The sequence below is a fragment of the Pan paniscus genome, chromosome 8, assembly GCF_029289425.2.
Source record: "Pan paniscus chromosome 8, NHGRI_mPanPan1-v2.0_pri, whole genome shotgun sequence".
In the NCBI taxonomy this organism is placed as follows: domain Eukaryota; kingdom Metazoa; phylum Chordata; class Mammalia; order Primates; family Hominidae; genus Pan; species Pan paniscus.
The window spans coordinates 66,062,658-66,088,783 of record NC_073257.2 but is presented as its reverse complement, the minus strand read 5'-3'; the positions used below and the strand labels follow the sequence as shown (position 1 = coordinate 66,088,783).

Sequence of the window (26,126 nt, the reverse complement as noted above, 5' to 3'; positions counted from 1 at the left end):
TGAGGCTACTGAAGGAAAATGCCATTAAGATTGTTAGAAGTCCGTACAACTCTAGAGTCACACCCGTAACATCTCTATAAGGCTTTTTATTTGTTTTCAGGGTTCCATTAGGTACATCTTGGATCTCTCTAAGGTCTTAGCAAAGGCCTCATTTTTACGCTGAGACCATATTTTGCTTGTAATACCTTCAAATTTATGTTTGCATGAGTCATTTGCCACCTGGAACAACAGGACATGGAGAATAGTTTTGTTGTTAAAAACACAAATTTCTGGCACCTTTATATTTCCTCTGCATTCTACTTAAAAATAATTAATTACTTGGTTTTCTTCTATTCAGACCTTATGGTCCTTGTATCCTTAATAAAATAAGTTGACACATTCTCCCTGGAATTCTCCTTAGCCAGATCCATCCATTCATTTAGTCACAGTCTCTGTTTTTTATGCAACTGCCTGTAACAGTTGTGATAATCTTTCCAAGACTACGCTGGAAGGGAATCCTTTTGTCCACCCTCCAATAACATTGTTTTTGCACTGTCTTCTCACGGCCATCTTTGTTCAGGCTCACTAGACTTCCTCCAGATGCCTCCACAATGCTATTCCATCTTCTGACTGTCATGTGGTACCAAGAACAGTGACACATATTATAGGAATTTGTTATGGCAGCAACTCACCACCAGGTATCAGAACCAGTTATTAGATTTTAAATACTATTGTTGTGCACAAAATTATTTCATCTGATTTTCAAATGTATTCACAAGAAATTTTCATTATCCTTTTAATTATCATTTTAATGTTTATAGAAACTATAATGTTCTTTCCTATTCCAGATATTGGTTGTTTCTGCTACATGATTTTTTTTTCTTTATTGGTCTTTGATACGGTTTGGATTTGTGTCAAATTGTAATCTCATGTCGAATTGTATTCCCCATTTTTGGAGGTGGAGCCTGGTGGGAGGTGGTGATTGGATCATGGAGGTGAATACTTCATGAATGGTTTATCACCATCTCCTTGGTGCTGTTCTCATGATAGTGGGTGAGTTATTGTGCGATCTGATTGTTTAAAAATGTATAGCACCTCCACCACCTCCTCTTTTCCTCCTACTCTGGCCATGTGAAGTGCTGGCTCCCACTTCACCTTCCACCATGATTGTAAATTCCCCAGAGGTGGAGCAGATGCCAGCATCATGCTTCCTGTACAACTTGCAGAACGATGAGCCAATTAAACCTCTTTTCTTTACAAATTGCCCAGTCTCAGGTATTTCTTTATAGCAATGCAAGAATGGCCTAATACAGTCCTACCAGGGGGTTATCAATTTCCCTAGCTTTTTTCAAAAAATCAATTTATGACACTGATTTTTGACCTTTGATCCTACTATATTAATTTCTAACTTATCTTTATTATTTCATCATTTCTATTAGTTTATTTTAATGTGCTGTTGTTGAATAAGTTTTAGAGATGAATGCATATATCATATACCTTTATAACTTTAAAATATGTATGCATTTTAGACCAGGCATGGTGGCTCATGCCTGTAATCCCAGCACTTTGGGAAGCCAAGGTGGGAGGATCACTTGAGGTCAGGGGTTCGAGACCAGCCAGGCCAACATTGTGAAGCTCTGTTTTTACCGTAAATGCAAAAATTAGCCAGGCATGGTGGCACATGCCTGTAATCCCAGCTACTTGGGAGGCTGAGGCATGAGAATCACTTAAGCTTGGGAGGTGGAGGTTGCAGTGAGCTGAGATCTCAGCACCGTACTCCAGCCTGGGCGACAGAGAGAGACTCTGTCTCAAAAAGTAAAATAAAATAAAATGTATAAAATATATTTGCATTTAAATAAGTTTCTCTCAAATCATGGATGTCTATATAGTTTATAATTTTGTCAATAGTTTCATTATCATTAGCTCAAAATTGAATATAATTTTATTCAAATCTTTTTTTCCATTATCCTCAGGTTATTCAGAATCAAATTGGTTAATCCGAAAAACACATGAGATTTTTCTGTTTTGGTTTGTTTTAGAATTATGTTAACTTTTTTTCTTAATTCTATGCTGATCAGAGAACATAGCTTGATTTCCATCACTTAAAATTTTTGAGACATGCATTATGGCCCAGAACATAATCAGTTTGTAAAATGTAGTAGATTCCCCAGAAAATAAGAAATTCTCTGAAGGTATTAAATGAGATGTTCTATATAATAATGACAATTAGAGCATGTTTGTTAATTTTTAATTCAAAACTTCTCTACACTTACTGATTATATGCTTACTTGTTGCATCAGTTACTAGGAGAGACGTTATTTTTCATCATGATTTTTATGTCTTTGAATCCTGTCAATTTCCTGCTTTATATATTGAGACTCCATTATGTACGCATTCATATAAAAAGGTTACATTTTCCTGGTGGATTAATATTTTATGAATATTAAGTGTATCTATATCTAATAATTTTTTGTCTTAAATTATACTTCGATTTCAACATATTTTCATATGCCTTTATCATTTACCAGGAAATTCAATGATTGCAGAATGTCTTAACTCCTTTTCTATCTCCTAAATTAAATATTGTAGATATCATGGTATATTTATGTATAATCCTGCTACAATTTTTATGTACTTATACACATATTCCCCTGCGTATACTGTGATTGTATGCAGCCAATGTTTGTGTATATCCACTATTATTATTTTATAGAGTGAATTTATGTATTGAGACTGTTAAAAATAAACTTCAGACAAATTAAATTTAGCAGAGTTTATTTTATCAAATAAGGTTTCATGAATTAGACAATACTCAGAACCAAGAAAGTTTGAGAGAGTTCCACCCAGCAGCATAAGCAGTGAGCTTTTATAGGACAGACACAGACGCAAAGTACCAAAATTACTCAATTGGCCACAGCTAGGTGTTTGCCCTTTCGGGGTATGATGTGATCACTTGGCTGCCTGTGATTGGCTGAAGCGTGGCTCTTTGTAATTGGCAAATTCGCTATTTCAATTGCTTTTAATTTTTTTTTCTGCTGAAGAAATTACGCAAGATCATTTTGTTTCTTCCAGAAAAATACTCCTTAGTATTTATTTAATTTTGTTCTCTTATCGATCATGTGTTTTTGTTTGTTTGTTAACTTCATTATTTGGCCATTATTTTGACAGAAACATCAATAAGTATGTAATTCTTGGTAGCCGTTCTCCCCAGGACCACTTTCCCGTTCGGACATTCGCAAAGTGAGTCAAGAGACTCAGCATGTAACGTACTCATGGCCAAGATTTATTACAGTGATCCAGTAAGGATATGTACCTAGGTTGCAAGGGAAAGATGGAGTCTAGCGGAATCCATGTGCAGACTCCCTTATGCTCTTTAATGCTTCCTTATGCTATGACAGTTAACACAGAGCACACTCTTCCCCTAGCTATAAAAAAGCAGCAAGTGAGTGTTACATTTCTTCCCAGAGAAGCCCCTAAGAGACTCACTCCCCAAAGTTTTTATTAGGCCTGTATGTTACCACCCACTGCCTACCACATACCTAAATTCCAGGCTCCCAGAAGGTAAGCAAGTGTTTAACATAAACCATATTGCTTTTCTTTAAACAACATAACTAATTATTGTGAGCCGCTTTTTTTCATGTAACTGTTTACAAGGAACACACTAAAAATGACATGTCTGAAAATGCCAACCAAGGGCCAACCTTACAAGGTCTTTCTAAGCATAGCAATCTCAACCCTGCTATGTTCATCGTTTTCTGCACGGTTGACAATTATTATTTTAATAATTTGAAAATATGATTCCACCCGTCTTCTGCCTTCTCTTGTGTCTGTTTTTAGGTTAGATGTTAGTATTTTTATTCTCCTGTGAAAATAATATATTTTTTATTCCTATTTAAGATTGATCTCTAAGATTGCTTAAAATGTGCTTAGATTTGGTTTTCTCTACATTTATTCTGCTTTGTTGTTTATTAAATGCAGTGCTTCAAATCTATTGCTGGATATCTTTAATCAACTTGGAAAATTTTTCCAGTGTTATCTTTACATGTATATTTGCTCTTTTTCATTTCTGCTCTAGTCTGAGATCCTAATTGTTTGCATGCTTGATCTTTTCGACATATTTGACATATGACAGCCACCATAAAGATAAAGAAACACCATTACCAGCAACTCAGAAGCCCTTTTCAACCTCTGAAATCATTACCAACATTTGAAAGATAACCACAACTGTGACTTTTACATCGGTTTGTTTTTTTAAGCTACTCAGATTGCCTTTATGAATATTAACGTCTTTCACCTTTAAATCAATATGTCAAAATAGTGATAGTAATAAAAATAATTTATTCCTTCTTTTAAAAAATATGATTTTAAAATGAAAAATTAAGATTTATATAGCAGGCACTGTTACTCTTTCTTCTCACATCCTGCCAGTTCATTTCTATGTTCATCTCCTTCTGGACTATAATCTATACCTATGAATTAAATAACGTAGATAGTATTTATCAGACAATTTGCTTGAATATTTTATATTAAGCAGTGCCACTAAATTACTTGAAATTTGATTTTCAGTGCGAAACTTATACTAGCTGTACCCTGCTTAAAGTCTCCAATGGCTTTTAACTGGTCTTAGTCTAAATTCCAGAATTCTTGTACCTACAAGATTTGTCTGTACTTCCCTCCAAAATAAACTAGCCTCTGCTCCCATGCTTAGCGTTAATCCTCTCTGTTCCCATATCCCACAACAATGAATCAGGCTTATTAAAAGACTCTGCATTCCCTAATCATAGTCTCATACTTCATATGTAGATATTTGAATACTTGGAATGCTCTTTTTTGTGTTCATTTGCCAAAACATGTTCTTCAAATATTATAATTATATTACAATTATAACCTTTTGAGAAATACCATTAATTTCTACCATAAAATGCAGTGAAATATTTCTGGCATAACCCACTCTCTAAATTTTATGCTTATTTTAAGAAACATCTCTAAAATTAGTAGACACTTCTTAACCAAAAATAACCTTAATTCTTAACTTATTAAATAAATTGAAGAAATTAAAGGTTAGGAATTGACACTTCATATATACCAAGAAAATGAACTTTTAAGGTGAAAATACCTTGAATAATACCATTCCTCTTTCGTCTACCTATTATATAACTTCTGGCAAGTCTCTTCAACTCTCTGAGTTTCAATTTTATCAACTATATAAATAGGAGTAATACGAGTGTCTCCCTTGTGTTGTTTAATTGATTAAATATATCTATACAGCGCATCTATATCACTATGTATATTAATAATAAGTATGATGCCCACATCATATTATTAATAAACACTCAACAAAGGAAAACTTTATTTTTTAAAAGTATTATATTACTAGTGAGACATATTTATATTCATAGAGCAAGGTCTATTTCATCAGTAAGTTCTTATGACACATTATCAAATAAACATATTGTCAAGAACAGTTTTCAAAATGTTTTTAAAACTTTAAATAACTTAATTACTTTAATTTAGCCTATGAAATTTTTTTATCTGGCCTTCTTTTTCATCATCTGTGTGACAACAAGATTGAAATAACATACTGGAAAAGTCCATTAAATCCTTTTATTATTTGTCAAGAATCAAATAGAAACTAGTCCATGATTCTCTGACTCCTACATTAGCCTTTTTTCTGTCTTATAACTAAAATTACATTATGAATAAACAGAAGCTATCTTTTAATGATGTTCCAGGAAAAGAAATTAAAGGTGTGAGAATGGGAAAATTCATTAATGTTTGCACCATACTCTATTTCATTCATTCATTCTTCCCATTTAGCCACAGACTCTGTGCAAGATCTCATTCATTCCAACGTAATCAAATGCAAAATTTGTCCTTAGATGGAAGGGCCCACCAATATTTGCAATAACATATCAATGTTCTTTTAAGGAAATAGAGGGGGAATTTATGAGAGCCAAGGAAATAAACGAGGCAGTTTGGTTTTAGAAATATGCCTGTTTTCCTTTCTTTCACTATATTTGTACCAAATTATAATAATCATGAAGAATGAATTAAATATATTCAAAGAAAACTGCGAATTCTGTTGATTAAATACACTAATCGTGTAGAGATTTAAGATCGTGTTGAGAATAAATATGTTTAAATCCCATTAGCATCACTAGTATAATGTAATTCAAATTTGTACAAAAAATGTAAATACTTGATAATTCCAATTCCCACTGCTAACTTCATTAGTTGAAATTTCATTCTGTATGAGATATGTCTCTAAATTTGCATTCCAGAAGTAATAATTCTGCATGTATTCAAGAAATAAATCCCTTTCACAAAAGGTAAATAGCAGGCCTCATGCTGGTAAATTATTGTCTTTAATTTGTTGTGATTCCTCACCATTAAATTAAGAAACCCATGACATTATAGTTCATGTTTAAGTATATGAAGAAAAGCATCATAATCCTTGCTCAAAAACACCACCAGTACAATGATGCCAGATTTTTGTTGATGAAGCAAGTTGGCAGCTCATTATGTGAGGATACACATTTATCACTTTAGGAAACCCTTGAACCTACCTGCATGAGATCAAAAACTGGGAGAGAGTCAAAGCTGAAGGGAAATTGAAACATAATAAGCATTTCCAAATTAAAATAAAATTAGCCTCTTGAAATATGGGTTTCTTTGGCAGAAAATATTTTGTTAATATATACGGTCATGTGCTACATAATGATGTTTTTGTTAAGGATGGACCAGATGTGATGGTGGTCACATAAGATTATAATCTCATATTTTTACTGTACCTTCTCCATGTTTAGATGCACAAAAACCACTGTGGTGTGATTACCTACTGTATTCAATACAGTAACATGCTATACAGATTTGTAGCCCAGAAGCAATAGGCTATCCCACATAGCCTCCTTCCATAGTAGACTATACCATCTAGGTTTGTGTAAGTATTTCTATGATGTTCACACAATGATGAAATCACATAATGATGCATTTCTTAGAACAGATTCCCATCATTAAGCAGTGCATGACTGTATGGTATGGTTTGGATTTGAGTCCCTATCCAAATCTCATGTTGAAGTGTAATCCCCAGTGTTGGAGGATGGTCATGATGGGAAGTGATTAGATCAGGGGGGTCAGGTTTCCCCTTGTTGTTCTTGTGATAGTGAATGAGTTTTCACAAGATCTGGTTGTTTAAAAGTGTGAAGCACCTCCCCCTTCACTCTGTTCCTCCTGCTCCAGTCATATAGGACATGCTGCTTCCCCTTCATGTTGTGCCATGATTCTAAGTTTCCTGAGGCCTCCCCAGCAATGCTTCCTGTACAACGTGCAGAACTGTGAGCCAATGAAACCTCTTTTCTTTATAAATTACGCAGTCTCAGATAAGTCTTTCTAGCAATGTGAGAATGGACTAATACAGCTTACTATACATGTGTATATATGAATATCATATGTTTATATATGAGGCATATGACAAACCTTATTCTCTACTTTCTCTTGCTTCCTTGTCTTTGAAAATTTTAAGTAGTTTGCTTTCCTTTCTCTTTTACTATGGACAATTTCTTGATTGTGTTCCAATTTCTAGCATAAACCTCATTTCCTCCGTCAAAAGGTTTTCACTAATTCTATCAGAAATCTCTCTCCCTCTGCATATTCACAGCACTTTTTACTTATTATTGTTCATTTGGTCATCCACTATCAAATATGCTACTAAATATCTACCACGTGTGAGGCATTGGCCAATAGGGGCATAACAATTGATAAGACTTAGTATCTCTAATGAAGCTTACATTCTATTGGAAATATGGCTAAGAAAAATATATATATGTACAGTTACAATAATAATATTAGATGTATTTTTGGATCATTCATCTATCTTCTTAGGTTATTAATCTTTTTAATGATAGAGCCTCTATTTTATTGACTGTTGTGTTATCTTTTCCCTAACAGCATCTAGCAAAGTGTCAGATATATAGCTATTGCTCACGTATCATTTGTTGAATTTTATTGACAGTAACATTCTATGTACTTAAAAATTTGCATGTGCTCATATGACAGAATGATATATGCAAATTAGTAAGAGTACTTTTCCACATAGGATGACTGGTATTTCTTTTATTTTTATTTTTTATTTTTTTTCGAGACGGAGTCTCACTGTGTCGCCCAGGCTGGAGTGCAGTGACGCGATCTCGGCTCACTGCAAGCTCCGCCTCCCAGGTTCACGCCATACTCCTGCCTCAGCCTCCCGAGTAGCTGGGACTACAGGCGCGTGCCACAACGCCCAGCTAATTTTTTGTATTTTTAGCAGAGACGGGGTTTCACCATGTTAGCCAGGATGGTCTCGATCTCCTGACCTCGTGATCTGCCTGCCTCAGCCTCCCAAAGTGCTGGGATTACAGGCGTGAGCAACCACGCCCCGCCTGGTATTTCTTATAATTGGGTAACTGTCTAAAGGCCATGATGCAGAGCCTGGGAAGGACCTTCATTCATCCTCAAACTAACCCATTGGACTGATGATAAATGTAAACAATCTTACCAAAAGTATAACAAAAAACTCAAATTTGACATATATAAAGTTGACATATTAACCTTAAATCCTCTTTTTAAGGTCCATGTTACTTCTTTTTTCCCTGCCTATGGCTACCTGTTTGTTCCTCTGCTTGTTTTTCCTTTCTTCTGTGGATCATAGATTTTCAATTTCGTTAGCTATTTCCGTTGTCTCATCCTTCAGCCTCTGAATGTCAGCCGGCAGCTTCTGTTTTCTTCCTTGGATGTTTCCAGTTCTTGACACTCTTTTGCAGTCAGATCCCTGAGAAGATTTTCATCCCTTCCAGTTAAGAGACTTCAGGCTGAGTTTTAATCAGCTATTACATGTAATATTTCTGCTTGGTTTAAAAGACCTTATTATTGTTTCACACTGCTAATCATATCTCTTTTAAGGTATTTATTAGGCTAATTTTAAAATCTTATATTGTCTGTTCTAATATTTCAACTTATGTTATCAAATATAAATATGAATATTTATTGTGAAATAGCTATATGTCTTGTTACTTCGATATGTGAGCTAATTAGGGGTGGCACTACTGTCTGGCAGTTCATATTGAGGGAAGACCCAATTGTCATTCATATTAGACTAAGGGGGTTCAGTGGTAACAAGCAGAGGTCATCAGATGCCTTAGGACCCTAACCATCATTGCTTTTCATCCCCAAAATTTTTTTAGAAGTTAGAACTTTATTCTTTGACCCCTGGGGAGAAGTGTTCTTAGAAATACTGTTTAGTTTGTCTTTAAGAAGTGGCGCTAAATGTGGCATTCAAAAATAAAATTAGAAAGAGATTCTGTTCTATTTTCCTAGGTCCTAATCATATAGGGATTCTGCAATGTCCCAATTTTAATCCTAAAGATTAAAAAAAATCAATGGAGAGAGAGGATCACAAGCAGAATTCCAAATTTACTGTTTCTCTCTTATCCTTGTATAGACATGCTGGATATCCATCCTCCTGTTTCAGGCCGAATCTATCATCCTATAAACAACTGCATTTAAAACAACTTGTTATCAATCGAGGGATGCCCCACAATTTCTTCCATATCTTGCATCTTGGTCTTTTCCCTTTATAGTTTCTCTGAGACTGATATCAAGGGAATGATCTAGCAGCCATGATGAGTCACCATCTTGGTAAGAACCAGGAACTTTGAAGGCCCATCTGTGGTTTATGAATACAGTTCTACATAGCTGGCTCGTTAAACACATTAAGAAAACTTTTCTCTCATAGGCCTTTCTTTCTTCAACTTTTTCCCCATGTGTATGATTTTGCAAGAATTGCCATTAAAAAAAAATACTACAGAGTGTGTGGCTTAAGCAAGAGAAATGTATTTTCTCTTACTTCTGGAGGCTAGCAGTCCAAGGGTAAGTGTCAGCAAGTCTGCTTTCCACTGAGGCTTCTCTCTGTTGTTTGCAGTGGCCACCTTCATGCTATTCCCTTACATGGACTTTTCTCTGTGCACAAGCATTCCTAGTGTCTCTTATTTGTCCAAATTTATTTATTTATTTTTTTTGAGACAGGGTGTCACTTTGTTGCCCAGGCTGGAGTACAGTACCATGATCATGGCTCACTGCAGCCTTGACCTCTCCAGGCTGAGGTAATTTCCCACCTCAGCCCCCCAAGTAGCTGGAACTACAGGCACATGCCACCATGCCTGGCTAATCTTTGTATTTTTTGTAGAGACGAGGTTCTTCCATGTTGCCCAGACTGGTCTTGAACTCCTGAGCTCAGGTAATCCATCCACCTTGGCCTCCCAAAGTGCTAAGATTACAGGTGTGAGCCACCATGCCTAGCCCCAAATGTATTCCTCTTATAAGGATGCTGGCAAACTGAACTAGGGCCCATCCTACTGGCTTCATTTTAACTTAATTACATCCTTAAAGGCTCTATCTCCAAATACAGTCATAGTCATCACTTTATATATAATGCTTATATATGCATGAGGATAGATTTTATAGTTAAGCCAGTTAGACCTAAAACCATAAAAACCCTAGAAGAAAACCTAGGCAATACTATTCAGGACATAGGCACGGGCAAGGACTTCATGTCTAAAACACTAAAAGCAATGGCAACAAAAGCCAAAATTGACACACGGGATCTAATTAAACTCAAGAGCTTCTGCACAGCAAAAGAAACTACCATCAGAGTGAACAGGCAACCTACAAAATGGGAGAAAACTTTCGCAACCTACTCATCTGACAAAGGGCTAATATCCAGAATCTACAATGAACTCAAATAAATTTACAAGAAAAAAAAAAAAACCAACCTCATCAAAAAGTGGGCAAAGGATATGAACAGACACTTCTCAAAAGAAGACATTTATGCAGCCAACAGACACATGAAAAAATGCTCATCATCACTGGCCATCAGAGAAATGCAAATCAAAACCACAATGAGATACCATTTCACACCAGTTAGAATGGCGATCATTAAAAAGTCAGGAAACAACAGGTGCTGGAGAGGATGTGGAGAAATAGGAACACTTTTACACCGTTGGTGGGAATGTAAACTAGTTCAAACATTGTGGAAGTCAGTGTGGCAATTCCTCAGGGATCTAGAACTAGAAATACCATTTGACCTAGCCATCCCATTACTGGGTATATACTCAAAGGATTATAAATCATGCTGCTATAAAGACACATGCACATGTATGTTTATTGCGGCACTATTCACAATAGCAAAGACTTGGAACCAACCCAAATGTCCAACGATAGACTGGATTAAGAAAATGTGGCACATATACACCATGGAATACTATTTTTTATGCAGCCATAAAAAATGATGAGTTCATGTTCTTTGTAGGGACCTGGATGAAACTGGAAACCGTCATTCTCAGCAAAGTATCCCAAGGACAAAAAACCAAACACCGCATGTTCTCACTCATAGGTGGGAACTGAACAATGAGAACACATGGACACAGGAAGGGGAACATCACACTCCGGGGACTGTTGTGGGGTGGGGGAGGGGGGAGGGATAGCATTAGGAGATATACCTAATGTTAAATGACGAGATAATGGGTACAGCACACCAACATGGCACATGTATACATATGTAACTAACCTGCACATTGTGCACATGTACCCTAAAACTTAAAGTATAATAATAATAAAATACAAAAAGAAAATTAGAAATTAAATCAAAATTGAAATGATCAAATCAACCAAAGTTGAAACAGGAATTAAGTATCTCAGCAATTATGTACAAAGAAAGGAGAGAATCTGTTGTAGAATTAGAGTTGTTTTTTCTGAGCATGTTCTCCCTTGCTTTGTCTTTTTCTTTCTTGTCTTGTGTTTACTCTGCTTCTGATCTGCCCAGGAAAATTTTGTAAGAAACTTTGTGAGAATTCTGTGTTCAGTGTGAATATTTTCTTATGTTCATTCAAGCCTGTAGTTTGCAGTCATAGGCAGCTGAATTATTTATGTTTAATTTCACAATTAGCACACTTGATTTTTTTATTTTTACTCTTTTTTACCTAGTGCATTTGTGATCCCAAAAGGAAATTATTTATAAAATTAAGTTGGCTTATAACTGAACACTTTATAGCTCTGATAGTTTTTAGTTGGTAAATACTACTTTCACCGATAATCTTTTATGAATATAAGCCTCAGAGTATTTCCTAAAGCTCAAAATAAATCAGTGCTTATACCCGCCTGATTTCATTGTACAGCTTGTGTTAGTCCATTTCTGTATTGCTCTAAAGGAATTCCTGAGACTGGGTAATTTACAATGAAAAGAAGTTTAATAGGCTCATGGTCCTGCAGGCTATACAGGAAGTGTGGTGCTGGTATCTGTTTCTGGTGAAGGCCTCAGGAAGCTTCCAATCACGGCTGAAGGAGAAGGGGGAGCCAGCATATCACATGGCGAGAGCAGGAGCAAGAGAGACAGCGGGGAGATGCTACACACTTTTAAAGAGCCAGTTTCACATCAACTCAGAGCAAAAAACTCACTCATCAATAAGGGGATGTTGCTAAGCCATTCATTTGGGATCCACCCCCAATGATCCAAACACCTCCCACTGGGCCCCACTTCCAACACTAGGGATTACATTTCAACATGATATTTCGAGGGGACAAATACCTATGCCCTATCACAGCTTTATAAGTAAATGGTTGCGTGCAGGTAGACAACGACTGCCACCAAGACCTTGCCATGAGCATTTACATTGTTAGATAGCTGAAAGATCTCCTAGGAACATCATGAGTAAAGTGAACCCAGCCACCCAGTCAACTGACCAAAAGTGAAGCCTTTAATTAATTTCTTTAATTATGAAATTACTTAATTAAAATTAAAGATTCTTTAATTAAGAAAAGTATTAAGTACTTTTCTTAATTTACTTCACTTATAATTACTTATTTCATCAAATAATCTAATGGATCATAGTAATATATTTTCTTAAGGGTATTAGGGTATTCTGGGGGAGCCCAAAATAAGATATCTAAATTTATTTGTGATAAATAGAAAATGTTGTTTTTTTTAATTGAGGAGAGAGTTGAAAAGTAGGAAGGATTGTTCTTGTTTCCATGTACATCTGAAAAATATGGAATGCAGTTGCTATGGGGCAGTCTAAATCTGCTTTACTTGGCTCACTGAATTGGTACTGAACCCAGAGAAAAAGGTTAAATCAGAAACTGAAGAGCCCATTACTTGAAAGACCTCATAGAATTCAAATACAAGCAACATTGATTCAGTGACCAGCTGACAAAGCAGGGCGCAGACTTAGGGACAAGGCCATCTCACCATAGTTCTGACCTCTTCAGGGACAACTATAGGCATTGGGGATATCAGCAAGCAACATCAACACCAACATCAATGACATGAATTTGGGTACCCAAACCTAGAACCCTATCAGCAATGTCAGTTGTAGCAAAATTCTTTGAAACAGTGCTGCCTATAAGAATTTTACAAGAAGGAGGTTTCTATGGTTTGGATATTTATCCCCTCTAAACTTCATGTCGAAATTTGATCTGCAAGGTTGGAGTTCAGGCATAATAAGAGGTATTTGGATCATGAAAGGCAATCCCTCACGCACAGATTAATGCCCTAGTGTGAATGCATTCTCACTTTATTGGTTCCTGCAAGAGCTGATTGTTGAAAAAAATTCTGGCACCTTCCCCACCCCAACCTGCTTCCTCTTTCACCATGTAACCTGTTCAACCAGCTTCTCTTTGCCTTCAGCCAAAAGTGGAAGCAGGCTGAGGTCGTCACCAGATTCAGAGGCCCAATCTTTTTAGGCACCAGAATTGCGAGTCAAATAAGCCTTCTTTCTTTATAAATTACCCAAGCCTTGGATATTTTATAGCAATGCAAAATGGATTAAGACAGAGGTAAGACTGGAGGGAAAAGCAAAAGCAAGAGATATTGTATACTAATGAAATACTGAGCTTATACAAGGTGTGCTTTGGGGACTCTACAAACAGTTGAAACCTTTGGATGGAAAGGATCATGATGAAGGGTTGTAGGTTTCTGAAACCTCATTTTATATATAGGCTTATGATGCTGAAGATCTTGTGGATAAATCTTTTTTTTTGATAACTATTAATGGCACAAAAGCTGTTGAAAAGTGAAAGGTGGAAGCCTTTACAACATTTAGCAAAGATAGAATGCAAGCTGAGTCAGGCTGACTTCAGCAGTAAAGGAGTTTACTGAAAACACTGAGTAGTTCACTGGATTATTGAGAGAGCTGACTATCCATACGTAATAAAGGAATACTTCTCCACATCACGATATAGAAGTGTTACATGTAGGTTATGTGTAGCTGCCAATAGAATAAAAGAATTAACTGTTTTATTTAATTTCCAAGTGTCTGGTCTCAAATTTTAATTACTGATTACTGTGGTTTGAACGTCCCCTGCAAAACTCGAGGTGAAATTGAATTGCCATTGTAACTGTTGGAAGGTGAGACCTTTAAGAGGTGATTAGGTGATGAGGGTTCTGCCTTCATAAATAGATTAATGCCGTTAGTGAGAAAGTTGGTTAGTTATCAGGGAGTAGGTTCCTGATGAAAAGGATGAGTTCAGCACAATTTTCTCTCTCTCTCCCTACCTGTCTCTCCCCTCCGTGTGGTGCCTTCTGCCATATTATAACACTGGGAGAAGGTACTCACAAGAACTGGTCCCACAATCTTGGATTTTCCAGTCTTAAAACCATGAGCCAAATAAACTTCTATTGTTTATTAATTACCCACTCTGTAGTACTCTGTTATAGCAGCAGAAAATAGACTAAGACACTGAGACTTATTAATACCTACTGTTTGTTATTAATACCTACTATTTGTTAAGGTGGATCTGATTTTCCCTTTCTTCTTATAATGCCCTTGCTCTCCCCCAACACCCACCAAAAAGACCCAACCAAACTATTATTTCTATAAATTTTTGAATATATCCTCCTCATAGAAAAAAAACTTTGCTATAATTTCATTAACATACCATTGAGGAAAAACATGATCTTTGTATTCTTAAAACTTCCACTATTTTAATTTGCCATATTTTTCTATTTATGGAGGTTATTTTTTCACACATTTATAGCATTTAAAAACTTTCTCTATAAATATACTTAAATATTTGATTAAGTTGATTCCTAGGTATTTTATAGTTTTTGTTGCTGTTGTAAATTGCAAGTCTTTTTTATTACATTATCTCAATCATTCTTAATGTTGTGGCAAAATGTCCCTGACTTATTGATTTTGTATTCTGCAATATTGTTACAATTTTCTAATAGTTTTAAAAGGTTTTTGGTCGTTTGGATTTTATATAGGTCTCTATGTTTTCTGGAAATGACCATAGAATTATATCCTCCTTTCCAAATGGTTAACTTTTTTCCTTTTTCTTATTGTTTTTAACATATTTTACATAATATATTGAGCAACAGCATAGATAATGGAAGTCCTTGTCTTGTTCTTTCTCTTTAAACTATGTTTAAAACTTTTTCCCATTGAAAATAATGTTTGCCATAGATTTTTTTAGCTAGTCTTTACATTATAAATGTTTTTAATTCTTCATTTTCTAAAAGTTCTGTAAAAAGTAAATATAAAACTTTAGGCAGTATCTTTGCTAATTTAATATGGATTTCAATATAAGTATGGAACTTGAAGCAGTACTTTTCTTAATTTACTTCACTTTTAATTACTTATTTCATCAAATAATCTAATGGATCATAGTAATATATTTTCTTTAAAAATTACTTTGTTGGATATGATTTACCTATAAAAATCCATACATATTTAATATATACAACTTGATGAATTTGAAGATAATTGTATACCTATAAAACCATCACCAGAATCTATATCATAAACGTATGCATTCCCTCTCCTGTTCTCCTTAATCATTATTATTTTGTTTGTATTAATATCATCTAGCTAAAGACCTACACTTTTGGCAATTGTTTAAGTATACAATACAATATGGTTTACTATAGACAATAGGCAGTAGATCAATAAAATGTATTCCTCTTGTGTAATTGAAACATTATACCCTTTGACTAATACCTCTCCATTTCCCTCTCACTCCAGCCTATGGCAAACACCATTCCCCTCTCTGCTTCTATGAGTGTGACTATTTTAAAATATTTGTATAAGTGGTATCATATAGTATTTGTCCTTCTGTGTCTGGCTTATATCACTTAGCATAATGTCCTCTAGGTTCATCCATCTTGTGACAAATGGAAGAATTTCCATCTTTTTAAATGTGGAGTAAAATTTCATTGTATGTATTATTTAAAAAAAACAGACAGATTAAACTTAATACAGTTTCTTAGAGCAAAGAATAATTCATGAACCATGCAACACTAAGAACCAGAGGAGTTTCAGAGAGTTCCACCCAGCTGCATGAGCAAAAAGCTTTTATAGGCTGAACATGGAAGAAATGTGGAAAAATCACCTGTTTGTCTACATTTAGACATTGGGCTTTGGGGCATGGTCTGATCGGTTGGCTGTCTGCAATTGGCTGAAACTCAAGTGTTTGTTATAGTCCTAATTATATTTTCGATTGTTTACTTCGTAAGTTAGGTTGCTGTTGGTTATATAGGAACCCAAGTAACGAGATAGCCTGAGGCCAATGGCCTCCTGCTTAGTTAATGGTATATATATAACATTTTATTTATAAATTCAGCCATCAGTGAGCACTTTGATTGCTTCCATGTCTTGGCTATGGAGAATAGTGATGCAATGACATGGTAATCCATATATTTATTTAAGATCCTGATTTTAATTTCTTTAGATATATAACCAGAAATGAAATTGCTAGCACAAATGGTAGATCTATTTTTAATTTTTTTGGGAAACCTCTATACTGTTTTCCATAGCAGCTGCACCAGTTTACCTTTTCAGCAGTGGTATTTCTACATTCTCACCAACATTTGTTATTTTTTGTTTTTATGATAATAACTATCCTAACAAGTGTGAGGTGATATCTAGTTATAGATTTACATTCTATGATGATTAGTGGTACTGAACACCTTTTCCTGTACCTGTTGGCCATTTCTATATATTCCTTGGAGAAATGTATATTTAGGGATTTTATTATTCACTCTTCAATTGGGTTACATGATTTTTTGTTGTTTTTGTTTGTTTTGCTATTGAGCTATAGGAGATCCTTAAATATTGTGGTTATGGACTCTTCATCAGATCTATGGTTTACAAATATTTTCTCCCATTCTGTATATTACCTTTTCACTTTTTTTATTGTTTCTTTTGCCATTCATAAGCTTTTTAGTTTTGATGTAATTCCAGTTGTCTACTTTTGGGTATTTTGCCTGTAGCTTTGATGTTATATCCAAGAAATAATTGCCATGGCCAATGTTAAAAAACTTTTTTTTCTATATTTTCTTCTATGAGTTTCATTGTTTCAAATCATTTAAGTCTTTAATCCATTTTCAGTTTATTTTTCTGTATGATGTAAGAAAAGTGTTTAATTTCATTCTTTTGCATGTGGATGTTCAGTTTTTCCAACACTGTTTATTCAACACAGAATCCTTTCCCAATTGCATATTCTTGACACGCTTGTGGGAGATTAGTTGATAATATATGCATGGGTTTATTTTTGAGCCCATTATTCTGTTCTTTGTGTCTGTTTTAACGCCAGTAACATAGTGTTTTGATTATTGTAGCTTTGTACTGGGCAAAGGGATGATTCAGATCCTGATTTAGATCCCCAAGTGGGATGAGGAGGGATGGAGCAGGACAAGGAAATATTTTACCGTGCTACTCAAAATGGTGCACAATTTAAAACTTATGAACTATTTATTTATGAAATTTATCATGTAATATTTTTATACCATATTTAATCACAGGTAACTGAAAGCACAGTATGCAAAACCACAGACAAAGGGAGGAATACTGTAATTTTAATCTGTGACAGGGATGAAAATCCCTTCAATCAATGCAACATGTATTGTAGGAGAGAGTGCCTGTGATCCAAAATGTGATAGAAAATTTAGGGTCCTTTTCCCAGTGTTGTATGCTTGAAATTTACAAACCAAACTTAAATTTATTTATTGTAGTACAAAAGAAGGCCAAAAAAGACTTTATGTCATTCAGCAGTGTCTCTTCCATTTGAGGCAAATATTTGGCTTTATTGTAATCTGGCAAAGTTTCATTCATTTCTGTGTCAGATATGAACAAATGTAATCATCAACATGGGTTCTGCAGTACAGAAATTTCTTATCCTTTTACAGTAACATGAAGATTTAAGTGAAGAAAGTGAACCTGTAAATTAGTCAATGTGCATCAGATAAGAGGACTAGATTGCTTATCTGCAAATATCAAAACAATTGGGTCACTGAAAAGAAGCATTAGAAGCTGCATTTTAAGAAACAGAAGCTGAAAATAGTGCTCTTGCTTCTAATTATAGCAACTCTACTTCTCCCCTATATTGACATCTTGGAAGCAATTTGTTCTAATTATTTTGTCCACAGATATCTAAGGAAGATTAAAAAAAATTATCAAGCAACTAACCTCAGTTTAAATTACGGATTTTTACTGTTATGTGCTGTTTCACTATAATGAGTCTCCCTTTTTATCAGAGAAATATTCAATATAAGAACTCTCTAGTTCTGTGGATTTAGGTACAGTGTTAATATCTGTGTCAGAAAATGTTAAAGAAATAGATATAAGATGAATAACTGAAGGTTTTCAGCATCTGTGATTTTATTGAACCAAAAATTTTCAAAGGTAATGATTTTCAAACTTTTATAATGGATCCAAACTATGTTTAATAATTTTCTGGCAAACTAAGATAATCTCAGATGACTCCATAAGTTTTGAAAATGTCAAAGTAATGAGAATTTAAATAAGGTGGCCCAGCTATGTGAAATTAAATTATATAACAGTTGTAAGTTTAAGACAGCTCCAAAATGCTATCAAGTAGCTTTATGAATTATAGAAGTTTAAGACAGCTCCGAAATGCTATCAAGTAGCTTTATGAATTATAGAAGATGAAGGAGGACAAAATAATACATACGAGTTGAAAGTGATTATTTATCTTACTGTCTTTGTTAGATACAGACAGCATCTGCTGGTTATAATATTTAATGAGTAAAGATGAGCTGCCATAATCCCTGCTTCTATCTTTATCTATCTCATTATAAATTTATCTATCTCATTATAAATGTAAACTCCAGTTGTTCTATTGTGGAATTCAGGGTGAGCAAATCAGTCTTGTATGTGTTCATTGAAGCTCAGGGTAGGAGTTTTAGTACATAGATTAAGTGATGTTACAAGGAAAACAGTAACAAAAAAAAGGTTCTTATCACTTCTACAATATGTGTTCGCACATTTTTGGATGCCAAAATGATTTGGGAGGCAATGATATTTTGGAATATTTTTATTAAAATGTACTTTAACATATGTAACTGAGAGTTCAAAATTGTCCTATCCTTTAAAAAGAAAATCTAAGTATACCATAAACATGGCATAGAAAAAAAGAGTATAAACCTTCCATTCAAAGAAATTTTTTTTCTTTTCTTTCTATCTCTCTCTGTTTTGTATTCACTCTTGTTAACTATAATTTAACAAATATTTTGGGGGCATACCCTGTGTGCTAGGTTCTATGTGAGGCACTGGCCCTTCAATGCAGTAGCTAAGCACCAGTGAACAGCTACATAAATTCACTACACTTCAGTCTCCCTAAATTTTTTTTTCTTTTTTTTAGACGGAGTCTTGCTCTGTCACACAGCCTGGAGTGCAGCGGCGCGATCTCGGCTCACTGCAAGCTCCTCCTCCCAGGTTTACGCCATTCTCCTCCCTCGGCCTCCCGAGTAGCTCAGTCTCCTTAAATTTTTAATTGAAATCATATCATCAGCTTAATTAAATTTCGCAAAGACCAAGTGAGATGAAGTAGATATAACAGAGTAGCCACTAAATGAATTACTAGCCATTACTCTTTCAGCTTAATAATTTTAACTTGAAAGTATTTCACTGTATTCCCTCCACAGTACTTGCTTCGAGGAACTATTATTTTGCTTCCTCTCTTGATAGGCAAACTTTTCGAAAGCAGCTTTGGCTCCCAATGTCTAATTCTTCACTTGCCATTCAATTCTTAAGCCACAAACTATCACTTTATTAAAATTTTTCCATTTTTTTGTTACAAATGTCCTTTGTGTAAAATCTAGCTATTGCTTTCTAGACCTAATTAGTGTCTGAGGCATTTGAAACTCATCCATTCACTCAGTCCTCAAACGGCTCTTCAATTAGTGTATACTTGCTGCTCATTACTAAACCACATCCTGGGAATACATGGGGAATAACTTGGTTGCTATCCTGATGTTCATAGATTTCAGGGTCTGAAGCTACTGTGACAGCTTTGACAATGCACCACAATGTTTCAGTTTTGTTATTTGAAGTAGGATCGGGAGTTCTTTGCCTCACCACCAAGAAAATTAAGGAGCATGGACACAAGGATGAGGTTGGAGAGAAAGTTTAATAAGCAAAAGGAGAAAGCTCTCCACAATGGAGAGGGGGCCTGAAAGAGGGTTGCTATTCTACAGTCAAATACAAAGGCTTTTATAAACAGCCTAGTAAAGTGAGATATTTCATTTACATAAGGTATGAAAACCCGGTTAGGACTAGGTGATTCATTTACATGAGGCATGAATTCATAACGGCTCCTTCCTGTCCGTTTAGTGCACATGAGGACTCTTAGCCTAGGTTACTCCATGTTGTTTAATTTCCCTTAATGTGCGTGTGTAAGGGAACAGAATTTTCCATTGCAGCCATGCTTCGTTACTCCTGTTATGCATGTTTAAAGCAACCCCAACCCTCTGCCTCTTCTGTGCAAACTCCCTTATCTGAGTATGTCCAAAAGAGGAAAGGAATGTGCTCACTGAAGCCTACCGTATATAAGTGACGCTTGTTGGTTGCACAGGAAGGATCTTTATGGTGGATCTTGCCTCCTTATCTATGTTTGCAGCCTGATCTTTCAGGCTGTTCCTTTGCTAGAAAAAAAGAAATTCTATCGAGGACTTGTCCTAGCTATCTGCCTAAGTGGCTCCTTTCTTTTTTTTCCCTCACTACTGTTCACTCCCTGCTTCTTTCTTCGGACCTCATGAAAATATCTGTCTTCCCTTGATTCAACTTTCATTTTTTGATATTTTTTAAACAAATGTTTTTGGGAAAACATATAGACATTGAAGTGGAAAGATCACTAACATATAGCTAGATGAAACTCCAAACTGAACACACTAATGTGGCCACAACAGACCAAAAAAGTAGGGTATTACAATTATCTCAGAATTCATCCTTAATCACCCTCCTGTTATTATCCCACCTCTCCCAAAGCTAATCACTATCATGACTTCTCATGCAATGGAGTAATTTTCCTGTTTTAAAATTGTAATCAGTGGGACCATGGAATATTTACCCTACTGTAACTCTGGGCAAAGGAAAGAGAAGAGTAGTATAAATGTTTTCTTAGTTACCTGAGATGATATTTTTGCCTGTTTTTCTCTATCATCTTGTCTTAACATCTCCCCTCCCCCATTGCAAAATGGCTACATTAAAGAAGCCAATTAATTTTTGTTGAATTTCATGAGGACTTTTTTAAACTTTATTTGACATTGTGTGTGTGTGTGTGTGTGTGTGTGTGTGTGTGTGTGTGTATAATCTTATTTTTATGTAAAAGACAAATAAAATGTTGGAATCATGAAATAACTTTTCTCATTTTTCTAATAAAAAGTTGAGGATGAGTTCAAGAATAACATCCCCCTCCCTTTTTTATGGCAGAGGTTTAGCCTCAAGAAATAACTATTTTCTTATTTTCTTTTATTTCTTTCATTTAGATAAATTTAAATATGTACATTTTAATAACAAACAAATGCAGATATATTTTATTGACACTGTATGATTCAGGAATACTGACGTCAATGTGCCTGTCTCTAGTTTTCCAAGATAGGCACATTGATGTCAATATTCTTGAATCATTAAAGATTTTATTTATAACCCCAAAGTTAGGGATTTCTAATTAGTATGATATAAAATTTTTCAAATTTGCTTTTATCTGTCAAAAAACTTATATATTGCTGAGGAAGGATGAGAAGTTATATTTAAATGTTAAGCAATGAAAGTTAAACTTATTTTTTTAAATTATTTCTTTGTGAGGGGATTTAAAATAGATAAAAATGGAGTCATTCTTTTACTGAAGTTGGGAATTGAGTATCTCAGAGCTCAGCTGGTTCACAGCACTTGCCATTTAATCCCAGCCACAAAGTTCTTCTATGACCCCCATAAAGCAGTCTGTAAACAGTTATTTTGGATTACTAAGATAGTAATGGCAATTTGGAAGGGAGCCTGCACATTTCAGAACTTTCTCTGAACTACGTTTGTACTGTGTGATCCAGATCTGTTCACCAATGGTTGAATGGACTATCAGTGGATACATAACTCAACTACAATCAACTTGCTGGTGGGTAAATATTGAACTTCCCTCATAAAGAAGTTCTAAGATGAAGCCTATGTTGATAATGGCCTCTTGAAGAGTAGAGTCTTTTAGTTAGGGCTGATAACAATATTAGGCTATGTCCAAGCAGAGGGTGCTAAGAAAGAGGATATTTAAAGATGAAGATATAAAAGAAAGAATATTTCTCTAGAATGAGACAAATGAAAAAAGAAGTTGTATGTTAAGAACATTATTTTAGAACTGGGTTGGAACAGCTCTCAAATTGTCTCTGGATATGCCCCAAAGATTACTATTCTCCCCTTTCCAAAATAAAGGCAAGAAACACTAAGTAAGACTGGGCATGGTGGCTCGCACCTGTAATCCCCGCACTTTGGGGGACCGAGGTGGGTGGATAACCTGAGGTCAGGAGTTCAAGACCAGCCTGGCCAACATGGTGAAACCCCGTCTCTACAAAAATACAACAATTAGCTGGGCATGGTGGCAGGTGCCTGTAATCCCAGCTACTCCAGAGGCTGAGGTGGGAGAATCGCTTGAACCCTGGAGGTGGAGGTTGTAGTGCCCCGAGATCGTGCCACTGCACTCCAGCCTGGGCGATGAGCAAGACACTGTCTCAAAAAAAAAAAAAAAAAAAAAAGGAGAAAAAGAAAGAAACACTAAGCAAGTTGTTTTTATTGTGGTATTTTAGAGACACCTAGAACTAGCTGTCTACATTGTTGATTCACATAGGGATTGACAGCTTAAATCTCATTTTACTAGTTATGTAACCTGATTTGGATGTGACCAGTAGGGTACAGAACATCCTGCTGGAAAACTTTTTCCTGATCTCCCCTGAAACCCAGATGCATTACATATAACATGCTGTTTCATATACCAGAGAAAAAGTGTGTCTTGTGTGAGCAAGATCCTAGGGAACCTCTTCTAGAAGGCTCTCAGGCCCCTGGTGGTTGCCTGTTGGCCTAGGCCATCTGTGCTGCTATAACACCATACCAGAGACTGGGTAATTTATAAAGAACAAAAATTTATTTCTCACAGTTCTGGAGGCTGCAAAGTCCAAGATCACTGTCAGCAGAATTGGTATCTGGTGAGGGCTACTCTCTGCTTTTAAAGTGGCACCTTATTGCTGCATCCTCCAGGGTGGAGAATCACTGTGTCCTTGCATAATAGAAGATGAAATGACAAGAGAGTGCTCCCTTCAACCCCAAGACCTTTTATAAGTGTGCTAATCCCATTCATGAGGGCTCTGCCAACACCTCAACAAAGGCCACATCTCTTAGGACTGCTGCATTGGGGATTAAGTTTTCACTTAAAGTTTAGAAGATGCACCATCAATCAAATCATAGCCTGTTCCTTCTTTGTCTGGTTCTACCATATCCTTTACTTTTATTAAAGTCTCACATAAATATGTTTTAGAAGTCTGGGAGTCCTTTTAATTATCTGAGCCTATGTAAGCTTACACCTGTTTTAGATCACAATACCTTCCCAGTTTTCAGAAGCAGTTTCACTGCCTGTCCTTGTTACCCATTTAAAAACAACACATTTATTATTTATATAATTTGAATAGAGTTCTACTACAACCAAAACAACAAATAGGTGCAGTTGAGCAAGGCCATAATATGTGTTGCCCAGGAGATTTACCAGGATCAGACAGTTAGAACTTTGGGTGTTTAAACTTTGGATGGCTTTAAGATCTACAGCAGGCACCTGCAGATGAAATGGATCATGGCATTGAAAACCAATTCAGTTTCAGAGTACTCAGTAAAGGACTACTCAGACTCAGTTTCAGACTACTCAGTTTCAGACTACTCAGTTGAAGAGTGGACTGCAGAGTCACTGACCACAAAGCTGGAGGCAGAAATATTGTCTCTGCTTCTTTTTCCCCAATAAACAATATATCATATATATATAATATATATATCTTCAGTTAGCAGTATGTAGAGATAATGCTCATTCTTTTTTACTCCACTATGTAAATGTACGATACTTTATTTAAGCAACTGTTACCTAACTGAACTGGGGTCTGCTTGCCCCATGCAGTAAGGCCAAATATCTGCAACTGAGGTGTCGCTTCAGGAGAAAGGAGGGTGTTTATTGGCAGGGTGCAAAGCAAGGTGAATCAGACAGTTCACTCTTAAGACCCACCTTCTCTGATGGCTTGCAAACAAGGGCTTTTTAAAGGCAGGGGTAAATTTCAGGAAAACAGAAGTTACAGGCAAAATTTTAAATAAATATGTGGAGGTTATACACTGGTTTGGCCTAAAAAGGTGGGATATCTTGAAGAGGGGAGCGGGTGCTTACAGGCCATAGATGCATGCAGAGATTTTCTGAATTGCTACTGGTTACGGAAAAGAAGGTTTATTTAAAAATTTTCTATAAGGAATCAAACATCCTATGACTAATTTCCTCAGTTATTGTTTTAAGTTACTATTACCTTCTTGCTTTATCAAATTGCTCATTTGCTTTTCAAGGCTAGCTAGGTGCCTGGAATTTCCCTTGAAGACACCCAAGATTTTCCTTTATTTTCATACTTGGAAGGGTGGGAGTCAGCAGACCCCTAAGAGGAATCTCTGCTCTGTCTCGTAATTCCCCATTGAATGACCTTTTTTTTTTTTTCAGTCCTTCACTATTATAAATAATGTTGCAAAGGATATCTTCACTCTTACGTCTTTCTGTCTTCATTCTTATGATTGATTCCGTTGGTGTATTTTTTGCAAATGGATTCATGGAAGTGAGATTACTGGGATAAAAGGAAAATTTGTAAGTAAATTTTCTAGATGTTGTCAAAGTCCCTCCATAAGAGTTGTTTCATTTTACATGTTCATTGGCAAGATATAAGCATCTCCATCTCAGAGTATATATGTCCATGTTTTGGATATTTTCCATCATAATTGTGAGAAATGATTTATTTGTGCAGTTTCAAATTCATCATTTTATTATGTTGATGGGCCAATTGCATTCATTTTTCTCTAAACTGCTAATAATGTGAAGTAAATAAACATATTTTACCCCAAAATATGTTACTTTGACCTATTTTGAGATGACTGCCACAGGCCCAGCCAACTGAAGTGGGCTTGCAAAGCTGTTTTAATCTGGGGGAGATTTGCATCTGTAGAGAATCTCTGTTGATGAATCCAAGTGTTCTCTTGTCCAGATCTAGAAGAGATTAATTGAGACTGACATCTTTAAAGGTCTGAAGAAAACATTTATCATTTATTCTTTCTGAGAGCTGCTACCAGTGAGGTTTCATCTACATAGCAAGACCACCTTTGCTAGCCAAGCCTCCTTTTCTCTTTCTCTTTTACCTGTCTTGCCAGTAAAACCTGATGTACCACCATAACCTGTTTTGGGCCATGCTCTGAGCCAGCATTATTTCTGTAACCTCAAGATGGTACATAAGTTTCTGTATCTTTTTGTGGGGTTGGGTCTTTATTATGAAAGCTCTCGTGTATACGTGTTAAATAAATTTGTATGCCTTTTCTCTTTTTAATCAATCTGCCCCATGTCAGTGATTTTCAGTACTCACAGAAAAGCCAGTGAGTACACGAGGAATAGCAGGCATTGCAGCAAAGAAAGAGTTCATCACAAGGCCAGCCACACAGAAAGACAGGAGACAGTTCTCAAATCCAACTTCCTGGGAAATGGGAGGTTAGCGTTTTTCAAAGATAGTTTGGCTAGCAGGGAGCTAAGAAATGAAGAATGCTGATTGGTTGGGTTGCAGAAGA

The 26,126-nt window shown here is 35.7% G+C and overlaps 1 long non-coding RNA gene across 1 annotated transcript in view; it reads right to left on the bottom strand.

Annotated features, from left to right (window-relative positions):
- Positions 1–26,126, bottom strand: part of LOC134731100 (uncharacterized) — a 368,226-nt gene that overhangs the window by 2,604 nt on the left and 339,496 nt on the right. The window lies entirely within an intron of this gene.